We start from the raw sequence: 12,399 nt of genomic DNA on the forward strand, positions 1-12,399 counted from the left end.
AGAACTGCAGACTCCATCCTTATTTGACCTCAGAGAAAGGACCCCAAGTTCAGAGCAAGCAGAGAAACAAAGCTGCAGGCATCTCGGGGACTGAAGTTCCAAGTCCAAGTCCTAGGGCACTGGCCCACTCCTCCCCAGGAGGGAGGAGGAGACGTCTTTTCAAAAGATTCCATGGGGAAGTTTATAGCCTGCGAGTACCCCCATGTACTTCCATTCAGCAGAGCCTGTGTGGCTCTTTCCCAGCACCCTACCAGATGACCTGTCTCTCCTACCAGAGTCGATATGTTGTTAAAGTTAGCGAGCTCTGAAGTGGGAGCAACTGACCTGCAAGGCTTCCCTGGAGGGATGAGGTATGAGATATCTCCCGGAAGCTGAAGGGCCCGTTTATTTCAGGATAAATGGCCTGATTGTGTCCTGTTGGCCCCTTCTCAGCTGATTTGCCACAACCAGCCTACCATGTTTGGGTGTAGAATTTGGGGTAAGAAGAAGACAAATGCACTTGTTTATGTTTCAAGCAGCAGCCCAGGCATCACCAAATACCAGCTTCCCCACAGTCATCTCCCTCCCCTCCTCCAGGATCTGAGTAGGTGGTTACAGTGCAAGTATAGAGGCTCAGTGGAGACCCCTCTCAGGGCATCTAGGCCTCTTCTTGGTAAGGCTTGTGGGTGGGGAGCCAGCTTTTCCCCTGGAAGATGGAAGTGTTGGAAACCAATGATGCCTTCCACAAAGATGCCCAGGGTAAGTGCGCAAGAGCAAAGTCCAACTGAAAAGTCCTTCCTCATTCACACTTAGCACAGGTGTAGGGGTTTCTTCCTGCCACACTAGCTGGATCTGACTGGCGCTGGGTGTCCTTAGTTCAATTTCAACACTACCTGGACTTAGGGTTTCATCCTACGTGTTAAAGGCTCATGAGATTGCCCCCAATTCAGAACCCAGATGTGACCTGCGTTCTGACCTGCTGGCTACAGATCAGAGATTCCCACAAACCCCTTCTCAGGTTTGATACTTTGTAGACAGGTCCCAGGACTCAGGGAAACACTCTATGTTTACCATTTATAATAAAGGATATTACAAAGCATATAGAAGGACAGACAGATGGAAGAGAAGCACAGAGTGAGGTGCAGGGGAAGGGGCATGGAACTTCCTGGCCTTCTCCAGGCACATTACCCTCCAGAAACCTCCACCTGTTCAGCAACCTGGAAGCTCTCTGATCAGGAAGCCTCGTTAAATAGACATGATTGATTAAATCTTCGGTCACTGGTGATCAACCCACCTTCAGCCCCGATCCCCTCCCTAGAGATCAGGAGGTAGAGCTGAAAGTTCCAACCCTCTCATTACATGGCTGGTTCCCCTGGCAACAAGCTCCTGTTCCAAGGTTTTCCAGGCCTTTACCTCCTGCATCTCAGATAGAGCATTAATCTCCAGGATCTATAAAGAACTCAAAAAACTTAACACCAAAAAAACAAAAAACACAATCGATAAATGGGCTAAGGATGTGAACAGACACTTCACAGGAGAAGAAATACAATCAATCAACAAATATATTTAAAAATGTTCTACACCTCTAGCCATTAGAGAAATGCAAGTTAAAACTACACTGAGATTTCATCTCACGCCAGTCAGAATGGCAATTATCAAGAATACAAGCAACAATAAATGTTGGCGAGAATGTGGGGAGAAAGGTACACTCATACATTGCTGGTGGGAATGCAAATTGGTGCAACCACTACATAAAGCAACATTTCTCAGAAAACTTAGGATGGAACCACCATTTGACTCAGTTATCCCACTCCTCAGCATACACCCAAAGGACTTAAAAGCAGCATACTACAGTGACACAGCCACATCAATGTTCATAGCAGCTCAATTCACAATAGCTAAACTATGGAACCAACCTGAATGCCCTTCAACAGATGAATGAATAAAGAAAATGTGGTATATATACACAATGGAATATTATTCAGCTAAAGAAAAGAATAAAATCATGGCATTTTCTGGTAAATGGCTGGAACTGGAGAATATCATGCTAAGAGAAATAAGCCAATCCCCCAAAACCAAAGGCTGAATGTTTTCTCTGATACGCAGATGCTAATTCACAATAAGGGATGGGGACTAGGGAAGAATAGAGGTACTTTGGATTAGACAGAGAGGAATGAAGGAAGGAAAGGGGGTTGGGGGATGGGAAGGACAGTGGAATGAATCAGACATTATTACCCTATGTACATATATGACTACACAACTGGTGTGATTCTACATCATGTACAACCAGAAAAATGAAAAATTATACTCCATTTATGAATGGTATGGAAAAAAAGGCTCCTTTCTCTGATGTATACTCTGGCAAATTTGCAAGGATCAGATGACTGTATCTGTGTAGGTTTGTCTCTGTGTCTTCTATTCTGTACCATTGGTCTCTGTATCTGCTTTTATGCCAATACTATGCAGTTTTTGTTACTATAGCTTTGTGGTATATTTTGAAGTCAAGTATTGTGCTACCTTCAGTAGTGTTTTTTGACTTAGAATTCCTTAGGCTAATCTGGATCTTTTATTGTCCCAAATGAATTTTAAGACCGTTTTTTTTTCTAGTTTTGTTAAGAATGCCATTGGTATTTTGGTGAGGATTGCTTTCGATCTATTACTTTTGATAGTATGCCCATTTTAGCAATATTAATTCTGCATATCCATGAATTGTGGGAAGTTTTTCCAACTTCTTGTGTCTTCAGTTTCTTTCTTCAATGTTCTATAGTGTTCATTGTAGAGGTCTTTTATCTCCTTGATTAGATTGATTCCTAGGGGTTTTTTTTTTTAAAAGCTATTATAAATGGAATTGTTTCCCTGATTTCTTTCTCAGAAGATTCATTATGTACATAGGAAAGCTAATGATTTTTATATATTGAATTTTTAAACTACTACTTTGCTAAGTTTGTTTATGAGCTCTAACAATCCTTTGATAGAGTTTTTTTGGATCTTCTAAGTATATGATCCTATCATCTACAGTGATCATTTAATTTCTCCTTTCTTATTTTTATCCTTTAAATTTCCTTTTCTTGCCTAATTACTCTGACTAGAATTTCTAATGCTATATGAAATATATGTGGTGAGAGTAAATATCCTTGTCTTGGTCCATATTTTAAAGAAAAATGCTTTTAGTTTTTCTCCATTCACTATGATATTGGTTTTAAGTTTTTCATCTATAGTCTTTACGATGTTGGGGTAGGTTCCTTCTATCCCTCGTTTCTTCAGTATTTTTATCATGAACAGATGCTGAATTTTGTTGAAGGCTTTCTCTATATTTGTGGAGATAATTAAGTGATTTTTGTCTTTAATCCTATTCATGTAATGAATTATATTTAGTGATTTGCATATGTTAAACCATCCTTGCATTCCTGTAATAAAATCAACTTGGTCATGATGTACAATCTTCTTAATACATTGTTGTATATGATCTACTAATATTTTGTTAAGGATTTTTGCATCTAAATTTTTCAGAGATATTGGTCTGTAGTTTTCTTTCCTTGATGTGTCCTTATCTGGTTTTGGTATGAGTGCAATGCCGAAGTCTGGCTTGGCACAAATCAGGAGCCACTTGTCAAAAGGAAACTAACTTTATTTTTAGAACTACAAACGCCAAACAAAACAGCTCCAGGGAAAAACCCTCAGAGCCCAACTGCCACCACCGGCTTCCACAAGCCTCTCTCCCCCACACCAGCCTTTTCCTCCCACAATCCTCCTCCTCTTGAGGCCGATTGGCTGGGTTGCGTGGGCAGAGCCAAAGAAGTCACCCAATGAGCAGCTCCGTGGAGGAGCCAATCAGCTAGATGTTGCTGGGGCAGCTGTGAGCCAATCATCAGCTGGCAGTCTGAAGGGCAGGGAAACAGCCCAATGAACATCACCGCAGAGGAGCCAATCAGCTAGATGTTGCTGGGGCAGTCTGAAGCTTGCTGGCAGCTGGAAGTTTGCTGGGGCCCCTTTGGCTGTGGCTCTCAACATCTCCCCCTCTCTGTTTAAACAACAAGCATGTGGCTTATGGACCGTGTCTGCCTTAGGTTGTCCAATACATATGGTCCTTACCCGTCTTCGGATGAGCTGACCTCAGGGCGTCAGCCTCCTGTCTTAGGTTGGTACCATTGTAATTGGATCTTACCCGTCATTGACTACCGGTCCAGTACAGCCACACCTGTGGAGAGGTCTCAGCGGGGGGGGGGGGGTGAGGTTCTTTGCCTCACCTCTGTTGACCCCCAAATTTTAGCTGAATGATCATGACAAGCAGAAGGGAGGAAGATATACCAAGTCAATTGACGGCTCCTTTTGGGAAAATTGTACCACCGATGATATCATCAGCAAAAATACCCCAACACTACCACAAGTCGCTGCACCAACAGATAGTTCACAATGCATACAAGTGACACATAGTTCTGTAAGCAGTTCAGTGCAAGTTCTGTAAGCAGTTCAGTGATGGCTATTGCAGAAACTGTAGATTAGTTTTTTCTTTGTCTTCACCGGCACAGGGATGAAGATAGGAATTCTGGCAATAATGACTAAAGAAAAAATTAGGTAACATTTCAGAAGACACTAAAAGAAAACAATTTTCTTAACAATTTATATTATCTTCATCGGCACTGGGATGAAGATAGAAATTCTGGCAATAATGGCTAAAGAAAAAATTAGGTAACATTCCAGAAGACACTAAAAGAAAACAATTTTCTTAACAATTTATATTATCTTCATCTGAAGATAGAAATTCTGGCAATAATGGCTAAAGAAAAAATTAGGTAACATTTCAGAAGGCACTAAAAGAAAACAATTTTCTTAACAATTTACATTATAGTGAAGAGAATTATTAAATATAATGAAAACGAAAGGTGAGAGTAAATAAACAGATCTGTTAACCTCCTTTTTTGTTTACATATTAAAACAATTCTTAACAGTTATTTACCCAATTTAAATTAAACCATTTAAATCACGTGAATAAAAAAAAAATATTTGGATCCATCTTTTCATGAGCGCTCATCATATATGATATATAGAAATATGTACATTGGACATACGTACATTCAAACATATAACACAAAACACAAGTGTGCACACATAATATAATACATACAACACATAACACAATAGTAAAGGCCTTATAACTTTTTACAGGTAAAATCTCTATTGCAAGACTCTCTCTCTGGGTTGTTTGTTTGGGTTTTTAGATGTTTCTCTCTCACTCATCTCCAGGGACAGGCAAGTTAAAACAAAAATGAAGCAAAACAAAAGAGGAATCTTAGAATGGCTCCCCATCCTCTCGCCCTGCCCTCAGGGGCGAGCAGTTTACTTACCCTCAGTTGCTCCCCGTGCGGGCCACCAAATGCCGAAGTCTGGCTTGGCACAAATCAGGAGCCACTTGTCAAAAGGAAACTAACTTTATTTTTAGAACTACAAACGCCAAACAAAACAGCTCCAGGGAAAAACCCTCAGAGCCCAACTGCCACCACCGGCTTCCACAAGCCTCTCTCCCCCACACCAGCCTTTTCCTCCCACAATCCTCCTCCTCTTGAGGCCGATTGGCTGGGTTGCGTGGGCAGAGCCAAAGAAGTCACCCAATGAGCAGCTCCGTGGAGGAGCCAATCAGCTAGATGTTGCTGGGGCAGCTGTGAGCCAATCATCAGCTGGCAGTCTGAAGGGCAGGGAAACAGCCCAATGAACATCACCGCAGAGGAGCCAATCAGCTAGATGTTGCTGGGGCAGTCTGAAGCTTGCTGGCAGCTGGAAGTTTGCTGGGGCCCCTTTGGCTGTGGCTCTCAACATGCAATACTTGTTTTGTATAGTGAATTTGGAAGCATTCCTTCTCTTTCTATATCATAGAATAATTTCAGGAGCATTGGTATTAATTATTCTTTAAAGGCCTGGTAGAATTCAGCTGAGAATCAATCTAATCCTGAACTTTTCTTTGTTAGATTTTTTTTAATTACTGCTTCTATACCATTGCTAGTTACTGGTCTATGTAGATTTTCCATGTGCTCTTGATTCAAATTTGGCAGGTTGTATGTATCTAGAAATGTGTACATTTCTTCTAGTTTTTCCAATTGAAGTGTAAGTTTTTAAAATAGTCCCTAATGATTCTACATATTTCTGTGATGTCTGTGGTGGTTTCTTCTTTTTCTTAGATCTCTAATTTTATTAATTTTCATCCTCTCTATTTTCCTTTTGGTTAGTTTTTAATTGCTTATCATTCTTGTTTATCTTGTCAAACAACCAACTCTTTATTTCATTGATCCTTGTATTGCTTTTTTAGTCTCAATTTTATCAATTTTGGCTCTTATTTATTTCCTTCCTTCTGCTGGTTTGGAATTTTGTTTGTTCTTCTTTTCAAGGGCTTCAAGATGAATCATTAGGTTTCTATTTGGGATCTTTCTGATTTTCTTATGTAAGCACCCATATCTATAAACTTTCCTCTTAGAACTAGCTTTTCAGTGCACCAGAAGTTCTGGTATGTTGTATCACTGTTCTTGTTGGATTCTAAGAATTTTAAGCCTTCTCTCCTGATTTCTCATTGATCATTCAAAAGTGTACTTTCAGTCTCCATATGTTATATAATTTGTGTGTTAATTTATAATTTTATTCCATTACGATACGTCAAGATGCAAGGAGGAACCTGACCTAAGTAGACCTGAGGTCTACTTGGTTGGTTCTGTGAGCTGCTGAAAAGAAAGTGTACAGCCACTTTGGGATGAAATATTTTGTAGATATATGTTACTGCCCTTGATTTATAATATTTTTCAGGTTCACAGAGTCTCTGCTGTGTTTATTTCTGCATTATCTATCTATTGGTGAGAGAAGTATGTTGAAATCCTCCAGCATTATTTCACTAGGATCCAACTGAGTCTTTAATTTGAGTAGTGTCTCTTTTATGTAATTAGGTGCACAATTGGGGCATAAATATTTACTATCATTATATCTTCTTGTTGGATTCTTCCTTTTACCAGTATGAAGTGACCTTCTTTGTCTCTTCTGATTAATTTTGCCTTAAATTCTGCTTTGTTAAAAATGAGAATATTTACTCCTGCTTGTTTTCAGGCTCCATTCACATGGTATATCAATTTCATTGGGACATTCCTGAGATCTAGACTCTCAACAGAGATCAGTATCTGCTAGGTCCTAAGGGTGTGTTGATTTAATATCTGCAGAGCAGATACTTCTCAGCAAAGCCCCTGAGGCCTGGTTAGACCTAAGTCCCAGCCATGGGAACTGCCCACATACATCTCTGCAGGAGCCTCTCCCTGGGAATGAGGCCATACACATGGTAGATCAATTTCACTTTCAGTCTGTGGTTATTTTTGCTTTTAAGATGAGTCTCTTGCAAACAACCTATAGTTGGGTCTTGTGTTTTAACCGATGGTTATAAGGAAAGGAAGAGAACTAGGCACAGTGTTGCACACCTGTAATCCTAGTAGCTCAGGAGGCTGAGGCAAGAGGATTCGGAGTTCAAAGCCAGCCTCAGCAACAGCGAGGTGCTAAGCAATTCAATGAGATCCTGTCTCTAAAAATAATACAAAATAGGGCTAGGGATGTGGCTCAGTGGTTGAGTGTTTCTGGATTCAACTCTAGTTCTAAAATAATAATAAAAGATTATTATTAAAAGTAAAGAAAGGTGAGAGAAAGAATAGGAAACTTTGGCTGTTAGTAAGAGGAGAAAGGAGAGAAAGAAACACAAAGCAAAGCAAAACCAAAACCAAAATATTCCGAACAAAAACCCTAACCCTCAAAACAAGACAAGGAAAAACAACTATATTCTAAAAATGCTAAAAACAAGAGAGAGAAGAAAATCAATGTGTGTATGTATACAAGTCCAGGAAACAATAAGCATAACAAGAAACTAAAAGATAAAAGATCCAAAATGAAAAAAATGAAAGAATCAAAAAATTATCTCCACCTAGGAAATAAAAGTGGGTGTGTCAATATCTACACCCAACTGTCCTTCTAGCCTTTTCTTCTTGGCCTATGTACTGAGACAGAGAGAGAGAGACAGAGAGATTGAGAGAGAGAGAGCAAGACCCTAGGTTTTTTTTGTTTTTTTTTTTTTTACCCCCTTCCTCTTTTTGTGTTGCTTCCCTTCTCACCAGTATAAATAAGATAGAACAGAGTGGGAAGTGCTGTCAATTGGAGTTTTGTCTGTACAGACCGGATTAGTGCACTCCCAGGGTGAGGCTGCTGCAGAGTTCTATGTGGGCAGTTCTCAGTGGCTGGGACTTAGGACCAACCAGGGCTCAGGGGCTCTGCTCTGCAGAGATTAAATCAACACACTCCTAGGACCTAGCAGATGCCCATCTCTGTTGGGAGTCCAGATCTCAGGAATGTCCCAAGAATTCCACTGGCAGAGCAGGGACACTAATCCTCCACCCACTCAGCTGCCATGAGCACAGCCTTCCAAAAGGACTTCCTTAGTCCCGGAGGATATTCATGCCTTCCTGTTCAGTTTCCTGACCCCCTTCAGCTGGTCATATGAACCACCAGGCTCAAAGGGAAAACCAGATGGGCTCCGCTTTGTTTTTCTGACTTATATCTACCTGGTCACAATCTTCTTTGTGCCTGTTTCACTTACATTCTGCTGGGGACCCCCTGGGCCACAAGTTGGACACATCGCAGGACAGTTGGGCAGCATCTGCTATGATCTCCTGGCTTCTGCAGCATGGCTGCCTCGAGATGGCTCCCTCCTGTTGCCCCCTTCTCACCAGTTGAAAGGCACAGAGCACTTTCAAACACCAATTCGTGGTGCTGCGCGGCCTCTGGATGAACTAAATTCAGGCTGCTTTTCTGATCCCTAGGTTTTTCCATATCCAACACTAGTTAGATCCCAGGACACTCTTCCTTGTTCTTTGTTCAATGTACCCAAGTTTCTGAGTCTCTAAGACCCTCTAACTGTCCAGCACTGAATTTTAGTGCGATCCCTCTTTTACTTACCTTGCTGACAAACAGTGCTCCTGCTGCTTGAATCCCAAGCCAAGAAGCAACTGAAAGTGCAGCCTTCCTCTAACCCACCATCCTCAACCTCCCTGTCTCCATCACTTCTGAGCTTGTCAGTCTGTGAGATTTTCATTATGGATGAGACTTAGGTTCTTGAGATGGAGAGAAGCAACCAGCCTGGGGAGAAGAGAAGTGAGCAGGTCCTGCGGAGGGGGAGGGAGGATGGACTTCCCTGAGCAGCAGACACAGGTGAGTCAAGAAGAACAGCACTATTCCTGGGCTGAGCTGGAGGAGCAAAGAGAAGACAGCGCTGCAGGGCTGAGGCTCCAAGGGTAGAGGAGCTGCCTCACTCTGCCTCAGAGCATGCAGATGCAGAGAAAGCAGGGAGAGGTTGATATAACCATTTCTCTGACATGAAGGGCACCGTGCTGAGAGGTTTACCCAGATTCTTCCACTTTATCCTCCTAACAGCTCATGGAGGAGGAATTTTTATGCTCCCTAGTAGATGGAGGAGGAAGTTGAAATTTGAGAAGCTAAGAAAACTAATCCACACCTCAAAGCCAGAGAGAGGAGCGGGGCTGAAATCTGAACCTAGCTCTGTGGAACTCCAGAGCAGGCGTGTGCAGCCGTGAACCAGAACTTCCACTGGGCTCTAAAGTGCATGTGGCAGATCCTGCAGGGACTCCTCCTGGTCGGGGGATGGGAAGACCATGTTTATTGAAACTACCAATAGCACAAGCTGCTGACACGTGATGGGCACTTCATAAATATTTACCGAGTAAGTAAGTGACAGCTCTTCCTTTGGGAACTGAGTCTAGGCCCTGAAGCACTGCGATAGGACACATGACATTGAGACGCTCTCTTCCCTTGGCGTTAAGGCCCTGCTCACTCAGCTGAAGAGACCAGTGTCCTGGACACTTTCCCTGGCAGGGAGGCTGGATGGTGGGGTGCCTGTGTGAAGGTTGCCTCACTTCAGGCCACTCACGGTGATGGGAGCCCTGTCTGGCCATGCGCAGGCCCGCTGCCTGGACAGCATTTCTAGACACTTTCTGCTGGACTTATCAGTCCTTGTCTTGGTGATGAGGATTGAAGACACAGTGAAGGGTCCTGCCTCGCCCCCACATCCTAACACACAGCCCCGGCTCCCCTGCAGCCAGAGCATGCCTGCGGCTTCACAGGACTGGACGTCCATGTTGGAGGGCGCCCCAGGCCTGAGCACCGGGCACCTCAAGCACGCATCCTCGGGGATAGGAGGCAGCCCGGAGTGACCGTGTGTGTCTCACCTGCCAGGACTTGCCACCAGGATTCTGTGTCTCCCTTTACAAGAGAGTTAGGTGTTTCCCCAGGTGAAGCTTTGGAGCCCTGCTTTGTTAGGGCTGGAAGCCATGGGTGCTTGGCAAAGGAAGTGGAGCAGCCAGGCAAGCACCAGGCTGGCCGTGGCCTCTGCTCTGCTTCTGGAGTCTTCCTAGTTCTCCCTTTCTGTCCCTCGGGCTCCTTCCTTTCCCTTCTCAGTCCTACCTGCCCCTCTTCCTCTGCTTTCCATCCTCTCCAAGCTCCAGGCTTGTGTTTCTGATCTTCTCCACAGCGCTGCTCCCTCCCTATGCCTTCCTGCTTCCCAGAGGCACCCATCCCTGCCACCCATCCCCACCAGCCTCCTTGCTGCCTGGAGGAGGTCCAGGTTGGCCCTACCCAGGTCCTGTCCCATGGAGGTTCTTCAAAGTGCCCCCTTAGCCTCGGGCTCCAGGGAGAGGCAGAGTAGCCAGCTGCCCAGGCACCTGCTGAGGTGGAGCCTCTGCTGGAGGCCTTCCCTGGGCTCCCTGGGCGCCTGGCTCTGCAGGGTGTGCAGAGGCCAAAGCCTGGCAGTGAGCTCCCTGCATGCCAGTCACCAGCCCTGGGCTGGGGAGCTCTCTGTGCTGACTCACAGCAGGGGCTCACCTGGCAGGAGGCCCCCAATGGGGCAAAGGCCCCTTGAGCCTCACAGCGCAATTAGCATTTTAAAGAAAGGTCAACAAGAAAGGATTTTAGAGACCTGCTGGGAGCAGAAAGGATAATGGTAAGGAAAGTTCACTTGCCCCAGGCCCCAGTGGGCCCATCTGCTGACCAGTGGTATTCAAGAGGGCAGCCAGGGGACCCCATGAGGATTCCAACTTGAGCTCAGTCACAAAGAGGCTTTGGGTAGGTTATTCGACATTCATAAATCTCACTTGCCTTACTGTAAAAAGAAAAAGTCAGACAAAAGACTCTCTAGAGTAGCTTCCTCTCTAGAATTAAGATGGCCTGGGAGTGTGCAGGAGGGGACAGACACCTAGGTGTCCACTGAGCATGCTTTTCACTGGCCTCCGTGGGAAAGCTTGGAACAAATCCCGGCTCCTTGTGTGACTCTGGATGAGGTCCTTGCTTAACTTACCTGAGCCTCAGTTTCCTCATCTGTAGTGAGTTTAATGCTTAATGGGATCCTTTAAAAATTAAGTCAAGATTGAAAACAGAGAGTTTCCCAAGCACCAGTGCATGACTGATAATTTTGGCTTTTGCTCTGAACCTGGTGCTCAGTGTGGAAGTGGTGCCCTATACCAGGTTCTCTGGAATCTGATGGCCAGGGGGTGACTGTGTCACTTTAGAGCACTCACCCATTTCTCCTTCTAGCACAGACAGGCCTGGCCCCAGGCAGAAGCCATTAGTTGGCAATGCCAATGTCCCTCCTAGCAGCGATGCTTTCATTCATTATGTTGATAATGATGACTTCTATTTATTTATTTATTTATTTTATGTATTTAGTTTGTTTTTATTTATCTGCTTTCTATGGCAGTGACGGTTGCCCATGAATCTAGTTTTTACAGAGTTTCCTTTTGAAATAAATTTAAGTAAATGAAAGGAGGAGGTGATCTGAAAACCAATATTAAGTAAGTGCTTTGGTTTTAGGTATGAAGTATCTCCCCCTCCACCCACCCAAACTCATGTCTGAGACATAGTAGGATTGGTTAGAGGTGAAATGATTAGCTTATGAGCGGTTTCATATCAGTGGTATGGATTAACTATGTGGTAACTATCAGCAGGTAGGATGTGTTTGGAAGAGAAGGTCCCTGGGGCCGTGACTTTGGGGGTTTGTATTTTGAGCAGAAGTCTCTCTGCTTTCTGGTTGTGCTACCCTGAGCAGTTCTCCTCTGCCATAGACTTGCACCAAGATATTCTGCCTCACTTTGGGCCCAGAGGTATGGAGTGGGCTGACTATGGCAGAAACTCTGAAATAGTGAGCCAAAATCAAATTTTCCTCTTTTTAAGTTGTTCTTGGGTCTTTTGATCACATCAATGAAATGCTGATTCGGACAGTGTTTCAGTCAGTTTTTTTCGCTGCTGTGACTGAAAGATCTGATCAGAACAATCATAGAGGAGGAAAAGTTTATTTGGGGGCTCAGGGTTTCAGTGGTCTCAGTCCATAGACAGCAGACTCCA

The sequence above is a fragment of the Ictidomys tridecemlineatus genome, chromosome 1 (genome assembly GCF_052094955.1).
Source record: "Ictidomys tridecemlineatus isolate mIctTri1 chromosome 1, mIctTri1.hap1, whole genome shotgun sequence".
In the NCBI taxonomy this organism is placed as follows: domain Eukaryota; kingdom Metazoa; phylum Chordata; class Mammalia; order Rodentia; family Sciuridae; genus Ictidomys; species Ictidomys tridecemlineatus.